The sequence below is a fragment of the Manis pentadactyla genome, chromosome 12 (genome assembly GCF_030020395.1).
Source record: "Manis pentadactyla isolate mManPen7 chromosome 12, mManPen7.hap1, whole genome shotgun sequence".
Taxonomy (NCBI): domain Eukaryota; kingdom Metazoa; phylum Chordata; class Mammalia; order Pholidota; family Manidae; genus Manis; species Manis pentadactyla.
This window is the reverse complement of record NC_080030.1, coordinates 97537279-97563951: the sequence shown is the minus strand read 5'-3', so window position 1 is coordinate 97563951 and position 26673 is coordinate 97537279. Positions and strand designations below refer to the sequence as shown.

At 33.9% G+C, this 26673-nt stretch overlaps 1 long non-coding RNA gene across 1 annotated transcript in view; it reads left to right on the top strand.

The window, feature by feature from the left end:
• Nucleotides 1-493: 493 nt before the first annotated feature.
• Nucleotides 494-26673, top strand: part of LOC130679889 (uncharacterized) — a 357709-nt gene continuing 331529 nt past the window's right edge. Inside the window, exon 1 of the long non-coding RNA XR_008992885.1 lies at nt 494-551. This is a non-coding gene — a long non-coding RNA (uncharacterized LOC130679889). The remainder of the gene's footprint in view (nt 552-26673) is intronic.

The following is a 26673-nucleotide window of genomic DNA, read 5'->3' as shown; positions in this document are numbered from 1 at the left end:
TGCACAGAGAGGCCCAGAGACAGAGACCGGCTTGCTGTATGCAGACTCACTCTGAGTGAACGGGATTCTAGTGACTGACCTGCCACCTGGAAATAAAGTTGGGTATAACCCTTTCACCCCAAGAACATTTTGCTGTCAATTTCTTTGGTCACATTGAATCCATAGCGAAATTGCCTGGGGCTGAAACCCACTGGCAAGACACTCTGTTTCTGAAGTAAGAGGCGGGCAGGAGTTCAGCAAAGTGCCCACCCGCCCTGTCAAACCCAGGAGACAAGTGACCGGCGGGCGCGCGTCCGAGGCGCGGGGCGGAAGTCGGACTCCCAGGCCGCCGCGGAGAACCCGGGCGCTGGCGGAGCAGGCCCGCTCCTTCCGGGTGGGGGCTGGGGCTGTGTCCCTCCCCGAGCCCCCGGGAAGTGCGTGGGGCGGAGGGAGCACCGCGGAGGCGCCCACAGGCCTCACCCGCCTCACCCGCCCGCCGTCCACCTAGGGGCAGCTGAGGCACTCAGGTGCCAGCGGCCGGAGCCGGCCAAGGATGCCGTGCGCAGCCCCAGGTAGGCACGGCAGACGCCAGGCCCTCTGCGGGCAGTCGGAGGAGTGGGGCCTTCAGACGGGCGTCCTGCCCCCAGCAGGGAGACGCGGGGAGCGGGCGTTGGCGGCCCTGCTGCTCTCCTGCTGAGCCGCCGGGACTGGCCCCGGGCGATGCTCCGGCCCTGGTTTAAAACGGCTCGTTCTTGTCTGTGGTGCCAAGGGACTAGTGAGGGCTGGCCCAGCCAGCGCCCAGAAGCAGGCGAGCTAGGGGGTCAGTTCCTCAGGTGGCCGCAGGAAAAGTTGGTGCCTTCGATGTGTAGCCCACACGGCCGTAACTGTGGGCTTATGACAAGAGTGTGTCTCCTCTCTGTTTTAATAGTCCTCAGTATATAGGAGACGCTCAACTGTTGTCTGGATTTCTTCAGAAGCAATTGCTCCCTCTGTAGCTGTTTATGAGGTGCAGGCAACCGTTACAAAAATGAGTTACTTCTAGGTTGTAAAAGAAGTTTCATTAAATTATAAAAAATCAGCTCCACAAAGAAGAACTTCCTTTGACTGCAGTATAACATTAGCAATTAAATAATAAACAGATGTCCTCACCATATAGATCTGGAACATAAAAGTGGATTTATGAATAGTGAATGAGTAAAATACCTTTACTATAAGCTAATATGATTGAATAGCAGCATGATGTGCAGTTTGATGAAGCTAAATAAGAACTTGGAGGAAAATTTATATTCTTAAATTTGTTTTAGAAAACAGGAAATAAACATTAATGAGTATTTTCCTAAACATGATGGGAAAATGTCATCAACCCAAAGGAATGTAAAAAAAAAGAAATTGGTAAAAATAAAAAAATAAATTAATCAAAGACTAATCAACTGCCTATAGAGATGAATAAAAACAAGAAGCTATTCTAAAAAAACTGATAAAAAGTTCTAATAAGAAAAAATGCAAGGGAGACTTAAGTGATTTATAATTAAATATAAAAGCAATGTATGAAATTTTAAAAGATACTTTATAAGCTTAGGCTATTCTAAAATATGAAATCTTCCAATTCAAAATATTAAAAGTGATGGTTTAAACAGAGTTAAAGAACTGGAAGAGTATTTGAAACATGACAAATACAATCCTTAAAGACAGTACAGTCCTTAGAAAAATTAAGAATTTTTTATTTTAATAATTTAAAAATTATTATTATAAATAAAATAATCTTTTCACAAAAAGGAAATATAGTTAGAATTAAAAATCTAAATATAACTACCATATGGTCCAGCAGTCTCACTTCTGGATATATATTTGAAGAAAATGAAATCTATATCTCAAAAAGGCACCTGTGCTTCCATGTTCACTGAAGCATTATTCACAATAGCCAAGAGATGGAAACAACCTAAGTGTGTATTGTCAGGTGAATGAATACAGAAAATTAAAAATATGGTAGAATTAATATATATATATATATATATATATATATATATATATATATATATATATAAATAAAATTTAAGTGAACAATTACTATTCAGCAATAAAAAAGGACACCCTGCCATTAGCAATAACATGGATGAAATTGTGAAATTGGAGGGCTTTATGGTAAGTGAAATGAGCTAGACAGATAAAGACAAATACTGTATGATTTCACTTACATTGTGAAATACGAAAAAGTTGAACTCAGTAGAATGGTGGTTGTCAGGAATGGGAGGTGGGGAAAATGGGTAGATATTGGTTAAAAGGTAAAAAACTTTCATTTATAAGATGAGTAAGTTCTGGGGAATCTAATGCACAGCATGGTGACTATTGTTATAATATTGTATTGTGTATTTTCAATTAGCTGAGAGAATGGATCTTAAGTGTTCTCATCATACACACAAAAAAGTGGTGTGATGGCCATGAGGTGATAATGTGTTGATTAACTTGATTGTGGTAATCATTTCACAACATATACATAGTATTGAATCATAATGTACGCCTTAATTACATACAATTTTATTTGTCAATTATACTTCATAAAGCTGGAAAAAATAAAGAGCCCTCCAGGTGATTTTGATGCTTATACTCAATGTTTGAGAACCATTGCTATAGAGATTTTAATTGACAGCTACTTAAAATTCTACTTTTCACACTTTGAAATTTTTGTTAACTACTTTGTGATTTACAAATAAAATACATCCTATTAAAAAACTAAAACTGTTTACATTAAAAAAATTAAGATCAGTGCAAAAGAATTTTTGCATATGCAATTAAGCAGAATGCATATGCTGATAAAAGTAAATGATGGTGATAATAATAACTGTGCTTTGAGCCTTCTTATACACTTGGGACAGAAGTTTAAATTGAAACAAACATAAAAATCAATTAAGCAAACTGTATTAAAGGTTATAAGAAAATTTAGTAAGATTTGTACCAGTAATTCTCTTTCTAGTAATCGATTAAGAAGAAGGAAATAAAAACCCACAGAAACTCTTAGAATTATTTATCTACAATAAACTTAACAAGATGTTGCTGATGATAACAAAATATAAATATTATAGGTATATCCAAATGGAGGAGTAGTCAAATTACACGGGTATTACAGTGGACATCTGTGAGGGACTACTCATTATTCATTATTTTTTTTCCCCTTTCTAACAGGACCTGCATTTCCCTCCTTTCATAGCACCAGTATGGTGTTTGTGATGTGGACTCTTAATTAGGCTGATTTAAAAATATATCTGAAAGGACAGGAGTTAGATGAGAAGCAGCAGACCAAACATCAGCCAGTCGGTTCCCATCATTCTCCCTGGATATGGTGATTAGTTCAGGGTAAATATCTCAGGTTTTATGTTCAGCTGCATATAACTAGGAATGCAAATAATAGTAACATAACTAAATATCAGATTATTTATATCATGCAGGAAGACCAGGTCCAGGCGTATTGGTACTGGTTCAGTTGCTCCATAATCTTTGTTTTTTTTCTCAACCATCCTTAGCAGATAGCAGATATTTCATACTTGTTTCTTCAGTCTCAAATTGGTGGCTCCACAACTAGCACCATGTGCACCCTCCATTCAGCACAAAAGGAAAGGGCAAAGGGAAATATATACATTGCATTGAGTTTTCCACACAAAGAATATTCTTTGAAGCCATACAACAACTGTAGTTTGCAACTCATATGTCAAAAGCTTAAAAATGCTATTTATAGTTATTTGAGGTACTATCAGTAAATTAGAGGAAGAGACTAGGTAAGGTAGGCAATTAGTGGTTTCTGACGAAGGCAGGTATCAAAAATGAGTTGGTCCTGATACAGTGATATCCTTGACTTTTTCCCCTGTTCAGGGAGAAGAGGTTTGCTTTAGTTAAAGATACTTTAAATGTCATTTTTGGTGAGTCAAATAATGCTTGATTATTATCCATCATCAATGCTCAATCATACTCTTAACTGCTTTCATTGACAGAGTGTAACAAAATTTAATATTCATGAACTTAATATGTGTTCTTATAGAAATAAGCTATGTAAAGTTTTCTCTTAAATGGCATGCATTTTTTTTCATTCCATAAAATTGTTTGCCTTCAATATACATATACAATTTTTTTTAGAAACTTAAGTGTGCTTTGAGTATATCTATGTTGTCATCCTCTCTATTAGGATGATGTGCAGTGATGGAAAGCATAAAGAATTTGTAACAGGAGATTTGGGTTTCAGTCCAGATCCCATATTTACTAATTATGAGCTCCTAAGCAACCATCTGAAAATCAGTTTCTCTCTCTATAAAACTGAAGTAATTAGAGTATACTCAGAGGACTCTTGTGGGGATTAGAGGAGAAAATACTTGGGAAGCATTTTAAAAACTATCTAGTTCTCCACACATATTTTTAAACTTTACCCTTTTATTCTTTTTTGCTTTTCCTTTTGTTTGCTTTTAAAGACAATGTTGGTTTACTCAGCCCAGTTAATGTAATATTATGTAACCTCAGTTTCATCCAGAACTTCAGCATGATGAATTTTATTTCACTCATAGTTTAGAAACTCTGGTGCCATTTCCTGGACAGAAACAAGGGGAAAAAGGCTGGCCCTAGGTGCGGATTTACCAGGCTGGGCTCTCCTCAAGCATATGGGCAGGCATGCTTCAGTGGAGAGATCAAAGCACAGTGGATGGCCTTTCTCTGGATGGCTTCCCCAGATGCTTAAGGTCCTTGGAACAGCTGTTTCAATCCAGGCACAGCAGGTCTCCCACTCTACCCTCTGCAAATTGTGGGTCCTTTTCAATGTCCCCAGTGAAATTTTTTCAATTACAAATTAGCTAATAGATTAGGCATGACAATTAACAGTAGTCTATAGACTTAGAAAAAGAAAGAAATTAGTCTGGAACTAAAAGAAAACATGCTGTGCATTAGTAAAGCATATGATATAAATTAAGTCAGAGGATTATAAATGATGGAGTAAAAAGGGACCTTTGAGACTGCATAGCCCATTGTCCTCACTTTACAGATGAGGAATCTGTTGATGTATTTTGTTAGTCTGCTCATGGTCACCATCTCTAAAATTGCTAACTGTGTAGGAAAGGAAGCAAAGAGAAATTTACAGACTCATTTTGTACACGGCTATATTTTGAATCTATCTAAACATTTTCAGAGACTTACATGTTTATTCAAAATAGAGCAGTCATTTAAATCTTTATAAGTGAATACTCCAAAATTTAAAAATATTGTATTTTTTTCCTTTCATGAATGTTTTGACTCAAATACAGGTTTTATTAGTATTTTAAGTATAGACTCTTGCTTGAGCTCTGGCCAAACAGTATTTTTAAGGAAAATCTACTATATCAAAGTGAAAAACACTCTAATAAGCCATTTATTTATTCATTCATCATCCATTCATTCATTCATTTTATCATTCAGTGAATATTCACACAATGTAACTTTTCTGATTTGGTACTAGACATCAAAGATAACAGAAACAAAGAAATGGTTCTTGAATTCTAAAGGAGAAAGTATTGTGTAGTTATGAAAACCAGGTCTGGAACTACCTTGCTAAATTTGAATTTTGTCTTCCTTACAGTCTAGCTAAGGGACATTCAGTAAGTTACTTAACCTCTGTGACTTCTAATTTCTTTATCTGTCAAATCCTCATAATAACATTATCTACTTCATAGAGATTTATGAGGATCAAATGTGGTAATCCATGCATAGCTTTAGTATACTTCCTGGCAATTACTATCACTGAATAAATGTTCATTATATATATCATTAGAAGACTCCTTACCTAGTGAGAAATACAGATAATTTCACTACTACTCACAATATGATAAAGTACTGTCTGAGAAAGATAAGTGCTGCCATATGTGCCTGAAAAATATGTCTCTGTTTTTATGGGACTACCTTGATAAAACACTAAATCTATGGTTGGAGGATAAGGCCACTGTTCCTGGAGAAGTTAATGACTGAATTGCTTTCTGTAGATTTTTTTCATGGTTGCTTGATGATTCAGGAGGAACATACAATGTGGAGTGACTATTTCAGGCAGAGGAATACAGTTGGATTTTAGAATATTTGTTTTAGCAATGATAAGAAAGATGGCTTGAACTTATCTGGAAGGCAGGTGTTATGAAGGTAGATTATTAGGGTACCACAGCTGAGAAATTATGAGTGGAATAGCATAGAATAGAATAGCAAAGGAATACAGCTTGGAGAAACATTTAGAAGATGGAATTAGCTAGACTTAATTGCCAATTGCATGTGGAAAGTGAGGGAAAGAATTGTGTAAAACTCTTCAGGTTTCTCACGTTTAAAAAAGTGACTATGGAGAGAGGCATTTACTACATTAGAAAATCAGGAAGAAGACCTGGCTTGATGAAATTATGAGGCCATGAGTCTGCCTATTTCACATGAGTAAAATTTTACAAATGATCTATATAGCTGTGAGAGAAAAAGATATCAAAGCAAGATATGGAGATAAAAATATCTTCACTGTAAAGTGCTAGAAGTCATGTATGTGGATGAAATTACTCAGAAGACAAATAATGTTTTGGTCAAGTTTAAGATTAAAAGCCTTGGATTGGGAGAATTGAAGAGATGAATTAATTAGTAAATCTGCCATGTGAGACCAGTTAAAGTACAGGAAGGAAGAAGTATGTGAGGCACCTACCATTTAATAAACACATAATATAACCTGAGATGTTTACATGTTAAAATATTTATTTCTCAAAAGAGCCTGTGAAACAGTCACCACTATTTCAAAATGATAAGGCTGAGGCTATGCCTACACAATATTTTGAAAGTCACAAAACTCCTATATGGTAGGACTGAGCTAACATGCAAAACAACTTGTCATCAGAGCCTTTATGTTTCAACACCTCATTACAAGCAGGAAAGCAGGAAGAAAACAAAGCAGAATGATATCACACAAGCCAAAAGAGGAGAAAGTTCCATGACAAGAATGTAGTGAAACCAGAAGTAGAATATTTTTGAAGTTTACAAGTGAAAAGTGTGAGACTGTTTATTTGGATTGGTATTTTTATTGTTTTGAAGATGGGAGAAACTTGAACATCTATCTATATCTACCTGTCTATCATCTATCTAACATCTATTGAGAATAAACATTAGTAGTGGAGGAACAATTGCTATATAACTTTATGAATAATAAGAAGCCTTTCAGAGACTGAAAAAATCGTACCATTTCAACCTCTCAATTTACAACTATAGCATCTGTATTTTTCTAACAATGCAACTTTGGAATAACTTTTCATCAACTGCTTTAATGATTGGTTGAATCATAAAGTCATATGTGTCCTGTGAGGTAAAAAAAAAAATACATGTAATAACCAGAATTTATTTCAGGAATATTTCATTTCAGGAATATCATCCTATCTGATGGGAAGATATTCTTTGATGATCCAGATTAGAATGAAAGCTCGAATTTAGGGGAGGAGGAGCTGCCTCTGGCAGTGACTCAGTTTCAGAAGCTTAGCATTTCTTGGTTGTGAGAAATAGAGAATGGAAAGAGCTAGAGGAAGAGAAGAGGAAGTGCCAACTGAGAAAGCAGATGGGAATGCTGTGCGGTGTATTATACAAATCCCTCCAAGGGAGCATCGCTGTTTTGTGACACATCCCCAGAATACCAAATATCTTGACTTGAGTGGATTTCTTCTTTTATTGACTTTTAAATGAGCGAAATTAGCTCTACAAATTCAGATATCTTTGTAAGAAATCCTTCTATTTCCCATCTTTTTTGGACTATTTTAATATTTTTCCCTTTGGCATTGGCTTCCCGTAGTTTCAATATGTTGAGCATAGGTGTAGATTACAGTTTATTTAACCTACTAAGGATTCTTTAGGATTGTGTTTAATATGAGTATGATGTGTTTTGCTCATTTTGGAAAATTATCAGCTGTTACCTTTTAAATACTTTCTCTACCTAAATTATCTTGCCCATTTCTAGGATTGGTTAAATGTTTGATCTTATTCTCTATTTCTTTGTGTCATCTTTTTCAAAGTTTTTTATCTCTCTGCTCTATTTTGAGTAGGTTCTTTTGATTTTCTAGTTTACTGCTTCTCTGTTCAGTTATTCTGCCATTTTATCTATTTAATACATCTTTATGACATTTTTCATTTCTATGAGTCTTATTTCATTGGTTTGTAAATCCTCCATATCATGTTTAAAGTCATTTGTTTCTCTTTGAAAATTTCAAACAGATACTCTGTTTATTAAACAGTCTGTTGGAATGGTGATCTTAAAATTCTTGCAGGATGTTTCAAAAACTGAAATCTCTGAATACTCTTTACTTGAGCCATTTCTTACTGTCATATTTTCAAGGAGCAGGGAACATCTCTCTCCAGACAAAAAAGCAGGTGTACTTTCATTTACCAAAAAAGTGGTGAATCTAACAAGGTCTCCCTAATACAACCCACTACTTATGTAGGCATACATACATACAAGTGCCACCCATGTGGTGCATGGGAGAGCAATATGAACTTCATACTGACTACAGTCTTAGTGTTTTTCCCCTACATAATAAAATAATTTGCCTCTGACCCAGGAGTTTAGTGCCTTCTTCCACTATTTGCAATATGGGAATAGTCTAGCTTTTTATTTTGTCTGTATATGTCCAACACCTACAAGGAAAAGTAGAATACATAATATACATCTGAATAATCCTGAAATAAAGTTCATGCTAAGTATGTATTTTATGTATCCATTAAACAAGAGTTTGATAGAGAAATATTGTCTTGAGACAAATGCATAATTAAATTATTTAATTAAATATAATTTAATTATTTTACCTAAAATAATTTTCTCAGTTTATATCAATTATTTTCCTAACTGTGAAACTCTTGAGCAATTTTCATATCTTTTATATGAATACTATTTTTTTCTTACTTTGTCTGAAAATTTAGTTTGTCTTAGAGATGATGTAAGGTAGAATTAACTGCAATGAAGTGATTATGAATATTCTAGACAGGTTAGAATAAAATCTCGCTATCTCATAAAAAAGTAAATGAAAGCTGTACTTATATGCACATACTTTCTAGAGAAGGTGGTTTATTTGCCAGTAAAATAACTTTAATGTGATTACCTATTGGAACACAATAATATAATTTCATTTTAAGGAGCCCAAAGCATAGTATTTAAATACAAGACTTTGAAAAAATTTACATTTCTCTACTGCATAGACCCTGATAATGAACAGAGTTAAATGAAAACAATAAATAAAATAAACATAGGCCTAGTTGTAATTTATACAATTTTAAAATACAATTTTTAACATCCATTTTATAATTATTTAAATCTAAACAAATCAGATACATAGAATTTGGAGGACAATTCTTTTTAGTCTAATTTATTTTCACTTTGCTTTTCATAGAATTGACCAGCTTCATTTTTCATTGTAACTTCCTTTGTATCAGACATAGATCTTAGTAAACAAATATTAAATAGAAGTGTTGAAAGAAAATAATTCTTTTTTTATGTGAAGTCATTAACAAGCAGCTTCACGTTATGCCCTGATGCTGTGTAAGGGTATATGCCTTTAAAAGAAATGTACCAATCTGATTCGCACTGATTTTTTTTTTTTTAATTCTTTGATACTTTACCTGGTGCTTTACAAGGTCTAAAGCCTCAAAGATTTGGTTTGAATGGTGCCAAACAAAGCAGAAAGCACTCAGTTTGATCTGAAATCCACAAAATCAAAAGTTTGCCTGGCCACAGATCCAACACTGTACTATCTAACTGTGGCTTGCAATGGGAAGTAATGTATTGCTTTTATTCCTTTCAACCAACAGTTTGAAGGACATTTGAGGACTTGATTTATGGCTTTGAGGAAGTGAGTCTGGGTATTAACAAGTGAAGAAGAATTTAAACATCCAATTGCATATGTTCTTTCAAAGACATACTGTTGGTTGCCAATGTACTTGTTGAACTCTTTCAAAAAGTGGTTAGGCTTAGGTTATATGGCTAATGGAGAAAAATTCTTCCCAGTCAGTTTTTCACTGATGTGACTTTAAAAGGATTGCTCTACCATTCATGTATCCCACAAACTTTATGTTATCTGAAGAGAAGATTGAATTCATAATTCATGGAGCTCTCAAATTGTGATCAGTCATCTAAAATGCCCAAGGTTGAGATGGAGGTTATGAATAAATGTACATACCAGGTCTTTCTTACAAGAACAAAAGTATTCTTTGGAAATGTGGGATGGAAGATAGTATTTCATTATTTAAACCAGGCAGCTCAGAAATAATCTCACAACTGAGACTGGAACAGTGAGCCTATATACTTTGACCTACCAAACTCACATGCCAAATGTGTTAATTGTTGAAAACAATTCTGGGAATATCTCTTCTGGGAATATCTCCAGAAATCTCTTGCCAGTTTGACCAAGATACTAGCAATATATTCTCATATTCATTGATACGTATTTCCTATTTTCTTCATCCCTTTTTCTGCCTTTAATCAGTTTAGATTGACTCCTCTCCTGAAAGAAAAAGAAAAAGAAAAAAAAAGGATGGTAACAGAGCTGGCAAACTGCAAAGACATTGTACTGGGGGAAGAATCATGCAAAACAGGCAGAGCTAAGGGTCCAAACTGTGTATACTTTGAAGAGTCCCATAGAAATCAGCCTGAATTCGTTAGGTGCACCCATGTGGTACCAGCTATCTGTCAGTGCCCTGAGTTGATAGCATGAGTGATATATATTAAAATTTCTAGAAGTTGAATCGCAGTACATAGCTAAGTGCCTGTGTCTGATTTTTGAAGATCAATTTTCCAAACTTTCCCAACTACAGTGAATATAATAAAGTCCTTTACTTTCCTCTATTTTGCAACAAACTATTTGCATTGAGTTGCTTGCAATGTGAATTAATGCTAAGTATTCAGTATGAAAAACAGTGTGACATTCATTTTTAAATTTCATGCTTCATGTCATTTCACCTCTCTCCTTACTAAATTACATTTGGTCACACTTTAACCACACAAGATGATGCAGTAGTGTTGTATCTGGGAGAGAGGCAAGTAGGTGGAAAAGTGCAGAAGTGTAGTGCAAAAAGATAAAATTTTGTTTACAGCAATCCAGTAAAAAAAAATAGAAAGCTATGGACCATGGACCAAAATATTCTTAAGGATACTGAGACTGATTCCTGCAATCCTATGTATATTTGTATTTAAGCTGAAGATTAATTTATCCCTTTTAATTTGTTCAAATGCACTCATTAAATATTTTCTGTATTAATTTTGCTGTAATCATGTTATTTATAAGATTTATATAATAAAAGGTTAAAGTTATTACATCATTATCTTGTACAATGCAAAAAATTAATAATGTTGTATTCCACAAAATCCTAAAGAGATAAGGGAAAACATTCTGCCATATCTTGAAGATAAGAGATAACTGGAAGTTAAGTGGACTAATAGTTTATATTGAATCCTTAAATAGCATTGATTCCATAAGTAATTACTCAGTGCCAACTATGCCTTAGACACTGCTTAACACCCTGAAATATAGTAGTGTAATCATCATTTTACAGATAACAAAACTGTCTCAGAGAGAAGCCTTTGTGTTTAAGCTACATAGTAGTTAATAGAAATAGGAGATTTTTGTCCAGACATATGTATGGCTTGGGGGTTCAAGCCTTTTATTATATATCCCACACCTTCCCTCCCACAACTGATTCTCTACTTTAAGGAAGCTTAAAAATTCGTGTAGAAGGCAGAGATATAAAGAGCTGAGTATAATAAAATTAGAATAAAATCAGAATTAAACAAGGTGTGGTACATTTGTTACACAAGAGAGAAAATAGTTAAAAATATAAAGTCAGATAGGGTTTGCTGGAGAAAGTACTTTCCTAGTCAAAGTCCTTTAACAAAAAATAGTAGATAAACAACTTAGTATGTATGTGATTATAATCTTTTTAAGTGTAAACACATAATAAGTAACTACTGACAATATGGAAAAGCCATTTACTGTAGTCATGAGGAGAACAATCCCCAAGACTGGTGAGCCAGACAAGTGAAGAGAACTACAGGTTACCAGAGGGGAGGCTCATGAGCGGAAATACCCCGAAACTAGTGCTGGGGTGGGAAAACCTGAACTTGGACTATGATTGATGAATTGTGGGACACTCAATGCGGACAATTCTGAGAGTTAAAAACTCCAGAGGGACCCAGTCTTAGCCACACACACAATTTTGTAAGTTTACCCCTAAAAGCTTGACAAGTTTCCCTGAACATTGTGTGTTTCTGTTTGTTGTCATTTGGGGGAAAATCCTGTTATTATTTCTTACAACTAGAATACATGGAACATAATTTTCACACTATGTAATGAACTGTATAAAGAAGTTTACAGACTTGTCTTTTGAAACCCAATCATAAAACACCTATGGCTACTGCATGTTCTAAAGGGAGATCTGTAGGAGTTGTACATATTTTTAAAACCAATTTTTCTAGTAAACATATTTGGTACCCAGATTATGGAGAAATAGTTTCTGAGTGTGTACGTATGTGTATATATATATATATATATATATATATATATATATATATATATATATATATATAAATTGGGTATACACATATCAATTAAGCACCCTGGTATTTTCAAAGCTTGCCAGCTAGACTACCCTAGAAACAGAAATAAATAAATGAGTGGTGGTAAGTGTAGGAATAGGAAAAGGCACACAATACTACCCCAGGGAGTCATGAATCTTGTCAGAGGAAAGGAGCTTGAGGAGGAATTCTGGAATCAGTGCAATTCTACATGAGCAAACAACGAACCCTACTATTCTAGGAAAATTGTAAGGGCTTAGCTTTGTTTTGTGGTTGACATTGTTATTATTGAGCATTTTTGTTCCTTGATTTTTCTGTGATAATGATCAGAAAGACTTACCTAAATTGCTTTGATTCACAGATAATTAAATGACTACCTCACTTGGTGCTATGAAAGAAGATTATACAATTTATCTTGTCTAATAAGGCAGAAAAATAGTGGTGATAGGCTATTACAGTGTTTCATTTTTTTTAGCACATAAATTAGTGCTAGAAATAGACTGGAAAGAAAAATATTCAAATATGTAATACCCACTTTTAAAGAACTGTTTTGGATATCAGTTCATCATGCTTTTTCTGCATTACTCTCTGAGTATTAGTTATGTGACTGATCATGGACATGTATAAATAAAATCGTTAGTTTGGCCTACAGTTTTTCCCTTGAGAAATAAAATAGCTAGAGATTTTAGCCATTTCATCAATCACTATGTTTTTTTTTTACTTTAGTAATATTTTCTTGATCACTAAGAAAGTGAACGTTTGACATCCTTGATACCAAACTAATTGAAAGACCCATTGCTTTAATAAAGTTATCTGTTCCACTGTTGTCTTTAAAAAATTTGCCTTACAAATTGTTCATCATATTCCAGTAAAAATACATTTTAGATGGATACAGATTCTGGTGTTCAAACTCTAATACTTCAAGAGCATATATCCAAAGTATGGAAACTTTGAATATTTCTTTCATGACAACCAGCATAAACTTACTAGGGGAGAATCTTCCTACAGTTGTGGTTACTGAGGTTGAATGTAGGCAGGTATCATGCTGTGTAGGTATAGTTGTTTATAAAGTGAGTCATAAAATGTCGATACCAGGCTAACATTTAGGCAAGAGTTTAAAATGAGCATGAGTGTTCACTATTAAACTGAATAAATGAGTGAAATTTTACATGTTGTTAAAGAGGACGACTCTCATATTAACATATACTACTTAGAGACCCAACAGTCATCTAGAACTATGAGATGACCTTGGGGATGGAAGCTTCCTGTGGAGAACAATCTAGAAGTATCATCTACACTTGTAGGCTAACTTCTTCCAGTTAGGAAAACATTTTGATCTTAATGGGATAGGTTTTCTTGTTGTTGTTTTTGCTGTTGTTATTACTCTCAGCCAAATCCTAATTCCGATAATTCAATTTTCCATCTGGAAATATTCACAGTTAATGGCATATGAGAAAACAAAGGCTATAAATAATAAGCTAATTATATAGGAAGTGTGTAAAAATAATAAGGAGGAGAATGAGAAGGAGAAATAGAATTTGAAGGACTAGAAAGAGACTGGAAATAAACAGATGTGTTCATCATAAAAAAATGTTTATCTTGAATGGAGATTCAAGTAACTCAATTATTTTCTTTGAATACGCTTCATTTTCCCTACTATGAAATACAATCAGCTTTAATAACTTTATAGTCAGAAAATTACATTTGGTCACACTTTAACCACACAAGATGTGTGTGGTTTTAACAATTATTGTATCCATAACAAATGAGGACATTTAGTTTTACCTCACTGGCTGGGTCCTGTAAGTCTCACCTGCTGGTTTCCTTGTTCTGTCAAACTGTAGATTATGAAACATGTACGTATTCTCCAATGACAGTGCAGAAGGTGAATATTGAGTCATTATAACATAGAGTGAACAGTCAGGGAAAATTTACCTACATCACATAGTTGCCACTATCTATGTTCTTAGTGGAGGTGCCTAATAGATTTAATAATTAAAGGCAATATGCAGATTTTTTCAGGCAAAGTTAAAGCACAGAAAGCAAAAAAAGAAAAAAACTATCAAGTAAAAACATATGCCTCTAGTCAAAGAAAAATTCATAATGCCCCACATGTATCTTTGAGATCACAAATGTATAAAAAATCTTTCAGTGTTTGGTTTATTCAGCGATGTAAACCTGGGCAACTGAGTGAAAAGAACATTACAGTAAATAATTTTCTGGTTAACTACATTTCTCTGTTGTGGGGGGTTGTACCCCCTCTCCCCCAATCCATGTGTTGGAATCCTAACAGTCACACTGGGGACTGGTGCCTAAACATACAAATTTTGGGGGGAACACAATTCAGTCCATAACCACATACTTCCATGATACCTCATTGTTTGTTTTTCTTTAGAATGAAGTCCAGACTCCCCACTTGCTATCTAGTCATCTGACAACCTGGTTTCATCCCACCTTAGCAGTTGACTTTGCAGTACTCTGCCCCTGAACACCTTGCAGTTTCCAATATCACGTTACACCTTCTTTCTTTCTTTCACACTTTTATCTCCCCTGTTTGTGATTCTGGTAAAGTTTTAATTATCTTCTGTTTTATCCTATTCACTTTTTAGATCTCAGATCAAATATCTTTTAAGGAAGACTTCCTTGCCCCTGCAAGACTACCTTAGTAGTATTCTTTCTGTGTCCTTCTATAAGTACTTATTCCTTTGCATTGTATTGAGTTGTCTTTTTACTTGTCCATATATCCCCCTGTTATTTAAGTTTTTTGGAATATGAACTGTGTCTTCTCACTATTTTATCTCAGGTACTTAGCCTTGTAGTGGGCCCATATTAAGTACTTGAAATGTTATATATAAATGCAGAAATGATCCATAGAGTGAGGCCAAACCTCTCACTGTAATCAGGCATTGTTCATTGGGCCAAGTTGGCTCACTAAAAGGAAATTATGTATGGCAAAGGATTAACAAAGACTGTTGATACTGCCTATAGGTACTAAGGTTTTCTAAATGAAATTTTAACATGTATTTCAAAGTACAAGTCTTCATATGTGACACATACAAATTTAGAGTATATGGAGAAGTCTTTCTGAAATGATTTGGTCTTAAGATTTGAACATAATTTGCATGATGGTGAATATAAACTGACACACATGAAAAAATTCTTGAAGACTGAAAAGCACTGTGTTAATCTGCTTGACTTACTGACACAATACTCTACTATATTATGTTATACTAATTAATAACTTAGGAGAATTTACACTGGTTTCAAAGAACCTGATTCCTGAAATGATCTGAGTATAAATTTGGGATGCCACTCTCAATGCCACACACACAAAAAAATCTTTAAAGTCTTTTCCAAATGAAGTGTAAGGGAAAAAGCCTTGATTATGATTCAGCAAGCCTCTACTTTAATCTTGATTGTCACTAGTTAAACTCACTCAACCTGTCTGGACCTTAGTTCTCCTTGTGGAAATGTAGAAATCATGGGTTGTACCCATTTCATAGATCACTGTAGAAATCAATGCTATAATATTAAGTGAAAAGCATAAAGAATGACTCCATAAACATATAAGAATCTTACTGATTCTCTTGGGCTAGGAATCATATTATAGATAGGTTCTTTGAAACAGTACAGTGCTATAAGAGTAGAGAACAGAGAAGAAAAGTTCATTTAACTAAACATTTAGAGCAGCAACAATTTGATGGATTCCTTTTATGGAAAAGGAACATAGAAGCAATATTAATAATAAGTAAGTCCACATATTTTTATTATTTTCATAATGTGAATTAAGTGTTTTAGAAGCACACAAGTAATATACATATATATAAATATGTCCTATTTAGTTTATGCAAAATTTTTTGGAGTTCCTTATAATTCCACCAATAAGAGAGGAGTATAATTTAAGGACATTTCGTAGGTGTGGAAAATCAAACTCAAAGCTGTTGAAACTTTTATGAGATACATGAAAATAAGACATATGGATGGAACTAAACACCCGCCCTTTTGTTTTTATATCATATGCTCTTTTCTGTACAACCCAAGAGTGTCACAACTTATACACATTCTAGTACAGGACTACATCTATAAAAAAACAATTACTCTTTATCTTTCGTCGATAACATATTTTTCTCCAAAAAAAATAAAATTAAAGCAGAAAAAATACCCACCCATGGTCATGAGTGTCTACAAAATGATGTACTCCTATTTAAATAATAATAGATTTATGTTTATATACATATATTTTTTACTCATATTAGGTATAATTCTTTCACATTATTTAGTGCAAGAGGCTTTTGCATTAAATTAAAACTCAAGTATCTTGATCATGTTGTATTCTTATTTTATTTATCCTTATTGACATTAAAAAATTGAATTTCCACACAACACTCTTCAATAGAGGAAACCTGTTCCTTTCATTTGGAATCTGTAAGGCTTCAAAATGTTTGTCATCACTTGACCCATCCCATTGCTAAAAGAGCAAAAAGATCCATTAAGTCATTTATTACAACCTACAATGCTATTTATAAATTATCAACCACTGTCTCCACTCTTAGAACAAAGTAATAAAAGAGTGTGAAATATCCTCAGTCATATGTAATGTCATTTCTAGACTGTCAGTTTCTCTGTCGTTCCTAGAGAAAACTGCTTTTTGTTTTTGCCAAACCAGAACATTTACATTAGAAAAATCCCTTCTTATTCAAGGAATTGATAATCAATACACTGAAGATTTCAGAGGGATGTGAGTAGAGAATTTATAAAGTTATCTATAGGAGTTCGGTTCATAATCTTACTTTAGGCATTCCTTTAAAAATCTTACTTTTGTGCTTCAAATCCATGTTTTTAGCTTTCCTACATTTATGGTCCCATGTTCAGTTATCCCCCACACCTTCCCTCATCCATCCGCTCATGATGAAGAGCACCACACCTCTCTCCAGCCTTCTACCTCCTGAGCATCACCTGCTCATTATTTAATAAGGTGTTCTAACTGAAGATTTCATTTGTTCTAAGTAACATTTTTTAAAAAAATACTCCTTTAGAGGGCTACCTGTGATGAATGGGCACTTTGAATTAGTTTTCATCTTGTAAAATCTTTCCTTGCTAAAGATGTACTGCAGTAACTTCTAGTCTGTGGACACCAGACAAGGTGCTCCAATTTCACACACATACCAAAATATTTGTAACATGCATGTGGAATGATTTTCCAAATGTGTGTTAATAAAATGCATTTTATCAAAAATATCAGCTGCTATTAGGGATATATTTATTTAAAACAATAAAATATAAATACCACATGAAAGTTGAAAGGCATCTGCAAAATTTTCACCTAAAATTTTTTTTGGAGACACCTAGACAAGGCACACTTGAAACTCTAGTTAATTTCTTTCTCAAATACAGCTAACATAGTCCTATTCCCCATCACCCCTGGATCCATGTAACTGGAATTAAGTCTCTTCTTCAAAAAGCATCAGAGATCAATAATAATATGAAAAAACATTGGTGATTTTCCTAGATAAATTTTTACCTTCACAGACCTTGTCAAGATCAAGACTATTTTCATATTCTCTCTTCTAGCTACAACACTGTATGCGTCTTCTATTATTGATTCCTACTTTGACTCTAAAATCACAAGATTCCTGAGAATCTATCCTATCAGAAAACCTCAATTATTATTGGGTAATGGGATAAAACAATTTTTGTTTGTTTAGGCTTTTATCACAATTGTCACTGAGAACTGAGTTTGTTTTAGTGGTTTGGGCAAAAGCTACTTAATAAAGTTTTCCCTCCCAAATCTATACCAAGGGACAGTTAGGTTACCTAGTGATAAAAGACTCCCCATTTGCATGCCTGCTTAACACCATTTTCTGAAACTTAAATTATCCTTCTTTGCGAACTGAAGAGGAACATATGTTCAATTTGTACCTTGGTGTGAGTATATTATTGAGCTTATTAAATATCACTGATAATTTGGGGAAACATGTGTTGGGAGTCATATCATAAATGCCTTAGGAAATTTGCTACTGTAGCTCTGGCTCCTAAATTTTTACATCAACATCCATTCAATGCTAATAGAATCAATGCAATTTGAAAGGTCCCACTATCCTTAAGAGGCAAAATTAATGTAGAAAAATAGAGATTTATGGAGATAGATCTTTTCTGTTGCTTTGGTAACTTCTGTTTCTCCCACCATGTATTTTAATATTGAGGGAAAAAAAGGATGTTACAATTATAGTAGGGAAACTCCATCAATTATAGCCTTGTAGAAGATTTTGTTCTAGAAATATTCCATTAATTCAACACAGACTGTTTTTGGAGGTAAAATACATGAACTAAATAGAACAATCTCTCATGCTTAGATACCAATAAATGGATCATTTCTTGCTAAACTGTTATTTGTTGTCATGGAAAAACTACATTTCATGTTGTAAATGGAGTAGACTCTGATTTGTCATGATATGTAGCAATTACAGTACTTTGTAGGATTTGGCTGCTCCCAACCCTGAACTTGTACTGCCTTTTCAGTCAAGTAGGAAATGCCCAATTTTTGTCATAGCAAAACTATGGTGAAAATTATTAAGTGTGTGTAATTATTATTATTTTTTAATTCATTAGATCTCCGGGTCTAATTGCATGTAACAGAAAATGTCAAATGAACTAAAGAGGATGGTTCTTTTCCACTTTCTCTATCCTCACATGATTTCTGTGGTTAAGATCCAATTTCCCACTTGGAAAAAACTAAGGAAGAATGTTAAGATGATTAAGATTATGTCAGCAAACAACTAAATGAATGTGGTTAATTTTTCCAACAATTAATTGATTCAGTGAAAACAATCAACAAGCTAACTGCTTCACCAAATTAATAAGTCACTTGAAGCAATCAATCATGCAGCTTTAAATCTAGCTTTAATCCCAGGAAGGAAGGACTAAGCCAGGAAACGCACAGTCCAGTCCTAATTAGTAGTTTTCAGTTGAGAATTACAAAGTAGTGTTTTACAAATTGAGCTCATTGTGAAATATCTTACACATTATTATACACAATTTAAGGGAATAATTCCAAAGCATTTTAAAGTATTTGCCAAATACATTAAATATTAAATGTGGAAAAAGCATAGACTTTATAACTAGTGTTCCAGAATAGTTATGGGTTTTTTGGACATAATCAATACACCAGTTATTATGCTTTCTTGAGAATATTTTTTCAAAAAACACACAACTTTTCTAATAGCTATATTGTATTCCATCAAATTCATTCACTCATTTTAGTAACCATTTTCTTTTACTGTTATTTCCAAGTTGCCTACTAAGGAGGCATCTATAATCGCTTATTTTTTCAGTATTATATACTTCTATAACCAGCATTTTTTATTTTAGAATGCTTATTTCACTGGGATATATCTAACAATATGTGTGCTTCTGCATAGCCTGGCAAACCATAGTTAATGATTTTTATTAGAGTAACAGATGTGAAGTCAGTCATTAAAATGTTTTAACCTGCATTAGTATACATGGCTTTAATTATTAATGATGAAGTTTCCTTCTCTATCAGTATTTACTTAACAGTAAGTTTTATTTTTGTCCTTTGCAGCAATTTTTCCATAATTTATCTTTAATGATATCTACATGTATGTCAATTACTACTAATTTTTAGAATAATTTTCCCATTATTGTTGTGTTTAATTACATTTGTTTGATAATATATGTTTATATGGTTTTACTAATTATGACTTAGTTGATTTTCTCTATTTCTTTCATATTCTTAAATTTTGTTCCATCTTCCTTATAGCATCGGTCTATATCAAATACTATGATGCTTTTTGAATTAAGATTTGGAAAATAAATCTAAATGCCTTATTTAGTACCTGTTCTATGTTAACTCCATCTTTAAACTGGTGAGAGAACTTTTTTCCTTGTAATCCCCATTAACAAGTGTTGTAGAGTATACTTTCAGGATTCCCTTGTTTTATTATTTTAGTATATTTCTATAAGTTATGTAGTTCACAACCTGGTGTGCAAACCCAGCCTGAGAATTACTACTCCAGCCTAATTCTTTTTAAATATATATTTTGACATATTTGATGTGCTTTTAATAATGTGTATCTCTATGGAAATTCAGAATTACAGTGTATTTAGAGAAAGAATGTAGATTGTTACAGAAAGAATTATAGGCTTTAACAAAGTACTTCATTTGAAATGGGAAAGTGATTCTAGTAAATAATTGGTATGAAGTAGGGAATTCCATGATTCATGGCCTATAGCCAACATAAATGAAGAAATGTTATATTATATAACAAATTTATAAACTAATTAGGAGGTCCTTTATTACTTTGAGAGTAAAGCAACACAGAAATTCAGAATCACATAATTTTGAATAATGAAGAGTGGTGTCAGACAGATTTGAACAAAAAATTAGATTCACATAATTTTAAAATAAGGAATGGGGAACATATAACAATTTTGAGCAAAATAATATTTAAAATATTTTAACCATATTTGGTGAATAAGAATCTACAGAAATGTGAATAGAAGAAAATAAATATGTTAGTGAGTGAAAAAACATGAAAAGGGAAGTAAAAAATTAAAATAAAAGCAAAAGAGAGAAATATGTAGGGTATCATAAAACTTTGTACTGAGCAAAATGAAATAACAGGAGATAGGCCAGGCTTCCTATCTGTGAGGTCCTAGTAGGACAGAAGTGAAGCCTCATGGAGTTTACTGTGAGACCAGATGTGGAGATGGTCAGCACCGTGAGGACACCTGTGGGGTGTCTCCAGTACTGTGAACAAGAGGTCCTTTAGATACTGGCAATGATAAATCAGGTAGTGAGTGGTAAATTGAGGAAAAAATTCAAAGGAGTTCAATGTAATTTTCCTGGCCAGAAAATGGGTCCGGTAGAGCTGTTTTAAAGATTAGTGCCTCACTTCTGACTGAGAGAAGTAGACATTGGAGAAAGAAAAAGAACCATACACAGAGATAGGAACAGGAAAGAGGGAAAGTTAGGGAAAAGCATACAGACAGAACAGTATGTTCTCAGGTACATTTGAAGGAAGCTGCCCTTGTCATTCAGAGGTGGTGGACCTCTGAGGATTATCGCTTGTTATTGCCCTAGAAAATGGTAGCTGATTCTGTTAACAACTGTTTATTTTTTATCCTCAAATTATGAAAGTGTCTTTGCCAAAGCTGAGAAGACAATGAATAAGAGATAAATTATGCTACAGTTTATAGTGACCTTGGCTCCAAAATCATATGAAATCCATCAAATATATTCCTGTGAAATCACACCTTGCTTATAGGTATACAAGATACATAAGTGATTGAATAAAATCAGTCATGTGACCAGAGGTTCTTCACATAGAACATCTATAATTTTAAAGTAAGTATTTGTCAATTTCCACCTCTATGTTGAATGCTTATTTTTCTGTGATTAAGAGGGAGACATAAAATATAGAAATAGAACTCAGTTCTGTCCTTGGACACACCTGATTTGGAAATGTTGCTCCTCACTTACTCCTCTGAGCAAGGTGCTTAACCTCTTTAAACTTCTGTGTCCTCATCTGTGAAGTGAGGATATTTATAGCACAGACCTCAAAAGGTTGTAGGGAAGATTTAATAAGATAATATATTACACATATTAAGTGTTCACTAAATGTTAGCTATTATTATTAAGAAGGTCAAAACAGCCTACAGAGCTTAAGCTTGTGCTTTATCAGAACATCTCTATGGAATAGAATCATTGCCAAACCATTTCTGTCTGAACATGATGACCTCTATCTATGTATTATAAGCCTCACAGAAATCAGTCTCTCTGTATATAGCACACACACAAAAAAACTCACAAAAGTATCAAAAAACGATTTTTATTGAGGCCTAATTTCGGGAAAAAATTGAATAAAGCAATGTATTCATCATATTTTAAAGAATAAATGTCATTGAAGCAACCACCCATCTGCAATTGAAAGCTTTTGCTTTTCAACTAGATGGCATTCCTGAAAATGTTCTGGACAGAAATGGCAGAATTTACCTATATGCCATTTCTGAATCAGTTTACCTGAAATTGCATGATTATCTTCTCAAATATATAACTTGCTGAACTGGATGTCAGAAAATGTGTTCTAAACTTAGTTAGCAGACCAATACTGCAAAACAATTGACAGTGAAGACCCTACAGAACAACTTCTTGGATGAAACAGAAATAGCTCATTTCAATATATTTTTTAAAGTTTTACTGAGTTGTGACTGATACGCAATAAACTGCACTAACTCACAGTATACAATTTTGTAAGTTTTCATACATCTATAAGTCATAATACCATTATCACAATATAATAATTATTCCCCAAGCCCCTAAAAGCGTCTCTTTGTAATGCCTCTCTCCCCCCACTTCATGCCCATCCCTGTCTCAGGCAACTATTGATCGCTTTCTGTCACTTTACAAAACTATTTTTATGATGTTTTCTGTTACAGTTTGCTTTTTCTAGAATTTGTATAAATTCAATCATATAGTATGTATTCTTCTGCTTTGTTCATTAACTATAATCCATACTGTTGTGTATATTAATATTTTGTTCTCTATGCTGAATAGTATATTCCATTGTGTGGATATAATACAATTTGTTTATACATCGATCTGATAATTGTGAACCTTTGAATGGTTACTAATTTTGGCTGTTAAAATTAAGGCTACTATGACCACTAGTGAATGAATCTTTGTATGAATATTTGCTTTCATTTCTCTTAGGTAAGTATCTAGGAGTAGAATGTCTGGATCAAGTAATAGGTTTTCATTTGACTTTTGTCAAAGTACTGGTGCTTTGTTTTCCAAAGTTATTGTACTATTGAACATTCCTGCCAATGGCATATGAGAGTTCCATTATCTCCATATATGTGCCAACATTTCAAATGGTCAGACTCTTAAATTTCAGACATTCTAATGTATGTGTCATAGTATCTCATGGTGTTTTCTAATAGACTTTATGTTTTAGAGCAGTTTGGGGTTCACAGCAACATTGAGAACAAAGTACAACAGTTCCCATATACTCCTTCCCCATACATACACAGCCTCTTCCTTTATGAATATTTCCCAACACAGTAGTATATTGCTACTTTTTTGGACACATCCTCATTACCCAGAGTCTGTATTTTACATTACAGTCCACTCTTGCTGGTGTGCATTCTACAGGTTTAGACAAACATATAATGAATCTATTATTAAGGTATCATACAAAATATTTTGACCTATAACTATGCTGTATTCCACCTATTTATCTTTCATTGATCTTTTTTACTTCTCCATAGTTTTTGATAACATATAGGCATATCATTTTCAAGATGTTATAGAGTTAGAATCATACCATAAATAGCCTATTCAGATTGGCTTCTTTCTCTTAGCAATATACATTTAAGTTCCCTCCATGTCTTTTTATGACTTAAAAGCGAATTTTTTGTTTGTTTTTGTTTTTAAGCTTTGAATGATATTCCATTACCTGGATGTACCATAGTTTGTTTATGCATTCACTTAGGGAAGGAGATCTTATTTCCAAGTTTGGGTATTTATGAATAAATCTGATTATTGTGGTTTTATTTTGTTTTACTGCAATTGTGAATAATTCTGAATACTAATTAGGTAATTGCCATATATATATATATATATATATATATATATATTTTGTTGACATTTTGCTTTAACTTTTGCCCTTGTTACTTTGTTGGAGCATCTATACTAACCTGAAATTCATCTATGTTAAGTGTACTGTTTAATGAAAAAGAGTTGTGCAGTAATGTCAGGACAGAGTTCCAGTACTTTTTTTGTCACTCCCAGAAGTCCTCTCACACTCGCTGGCAGTCAGTTGTGGCTCCGATCCCCAGTCCCACTGGTTGCTTAAAGCCTATATGGTTTTACTTTGTCACAAATTTCATATAAATTGACTCATAAATTATATAAATTTTTCCTCTTCTTTCACTTAGCATAATATTTTTGAAACTTAAGAATGTAACAGGGTATATCGTCCCTTTTATTTCTGAAAAGTATTCCATTATATACTATACTTGTTTGTCCATTCACCAGTTATTGTCCTTTTGGATATTTTTCTTAGTTTTACTTTTTTCGTTTGTGTAAAATAATTTTTATTATACATTCCTCTGTTAACTTCTAATAGATTTATCGATATATTTAAACTCCAATATTTTGAGTGCCGTTTTCTGTCATATTTTATGCATTTTTAAAGTTGTTTCAGGCAGGCTGTCCTGTTAGTTCACCTTGGCTGACAGTAGAAGTCTCTTCATTGGACTTTATTTGTTCAATACAACAGTTATAAAAGTTTTATGTTGGATAGGAATTTCCCACAAAATTTTCTTTAAGTCATTGCTGAATACAGAAACCTAAGGAACACAGAAATCCTCCCTGTTTATACTGTAATAGCTCTGATATCTAAATATTTTGGAAGCCTTATAATTTTATATTTTTTCTTTCAACTGTCATATATGCTTAATACTTATGTAATATTTACCTCTTTTGAGGTATTCTCCTTTCCTCTTTCTCTTCCTATCTTCCTTCCCTCCTCAACATCAGTGCCATTTTCGAATGCCTCTTTTTTTGTTAGTTGAAATTATCTTAGTTCTTTGTGTGCCAACAACTTTATGTTGTGTAACAGAAATTTTGGATATTATGTTATGACAATGTGGGTTTTTACTTAAATCATAAAATTGTTCTTTTATCTGTTTGTTTTTGCTATGACAGGAAATCTATCAGATGAGACTCTGAGTGAAAATTCTACCTTTCCTTCTCTAGTGTGTAGTTTTCATGTCATTTCAGTTTTCATGATGTTTATACTGCTGTTTAGATCTACCTAATGTGTCACCTAGTGGTCAGGCTCAGTTTTATGTGGTGATCTACCTCTTCGCTTAGTTCTCAAAGATTATTGTATACTGTTTAGGGTAAGATTCATACTTGTAAGGCTCTGAAGTAAACTCAGGAGATTTTACACAGCTTTATGAAATTGTTCTCCTGATATTTCACCACTCTGCAATCTTTCTGACATTTTCTGGTTTCCTAGAGGTTTCCCTTCCCAGTCTTCTGGCCAAAAAGCTGGGCTTTGGATTCTCCACTCTGTTGCTCATTTCTTACAAATGAGTCGGCATATGAAATTAAGAAGTACAAGGACAGAGAGAGAAGAAAGGGCAACAGGGATTCAATCCACAACTCTACCCTGGTAGATAGATGCCTATCAATCTGTGTGGTAATAAAAATATTCCTTTTCTTCAGAGTTGTGATGCCTGCTAAAGATGCTAATTTTACCACCCAACTACAGCAGGATTGCTTGGGGGCTTGGTCAAGAGGAATGGACAAAGATGACAAAGCCCTATAGAGATGTCCCCATTCTATTTGACTCTTAGAACAGAGAGGGATTCTTTGGGGAATCTCTCAGTTCTTATTCAGGGTCTACTTTTGAGTTTCAGTCTGCTTTTGAGTTTAGGCTGGGTGATACCAGAGGGTAAAAAAGCTCACCACTGATTTGTGGAACTCTGTGGAGAAAATGTGTTCCCAGCCTGGGGCAAATAAACCTTTGCAGCTGAAATCTGTCAAAGGGAAAAATAAAATGGGAGAAACCCATTTATTCCTTACAATAAGTCATGTATTCTTGATGGTCCATCTTTCTCCCCATCCGGACTGTGAAGAAGCCCCAAAATACCTCTCTGGTCCAGGTGTCTGCTCACACTTCCCCTGCCCCTTGTCCACACCTATTGTATGGAGATGGAATAAGCCTAGGTGAAAGATTCTGGAAATACTGCAAGTTTACCCACATTTGTTAGTATTTTAAATTCTGGTACCTTTCCCTAGTCTTCTTGCCAACAGATTTACCTCTCAAGGTCTTCAGATAACTGCTTCATGCACATTGCCCAGGTTTCATTTCATTCATTTGAAGAACATGATAGAGTGAGATGTGTTTATCTGGGACTGGATGAAATGCCTTCTAGTTCCAGAACTTGAACACTTTCCTCAATCTAATCCTTGGAATAAGAATATTTAGAATAGCTAGATTTAGTACTTAACCTTGTCCTTCATCATAATGTCAATTATTAGGATAAATAGGATACTTAAAAAAAATCTTTTACCAAAGATAAGGGGTGGTGGGGTT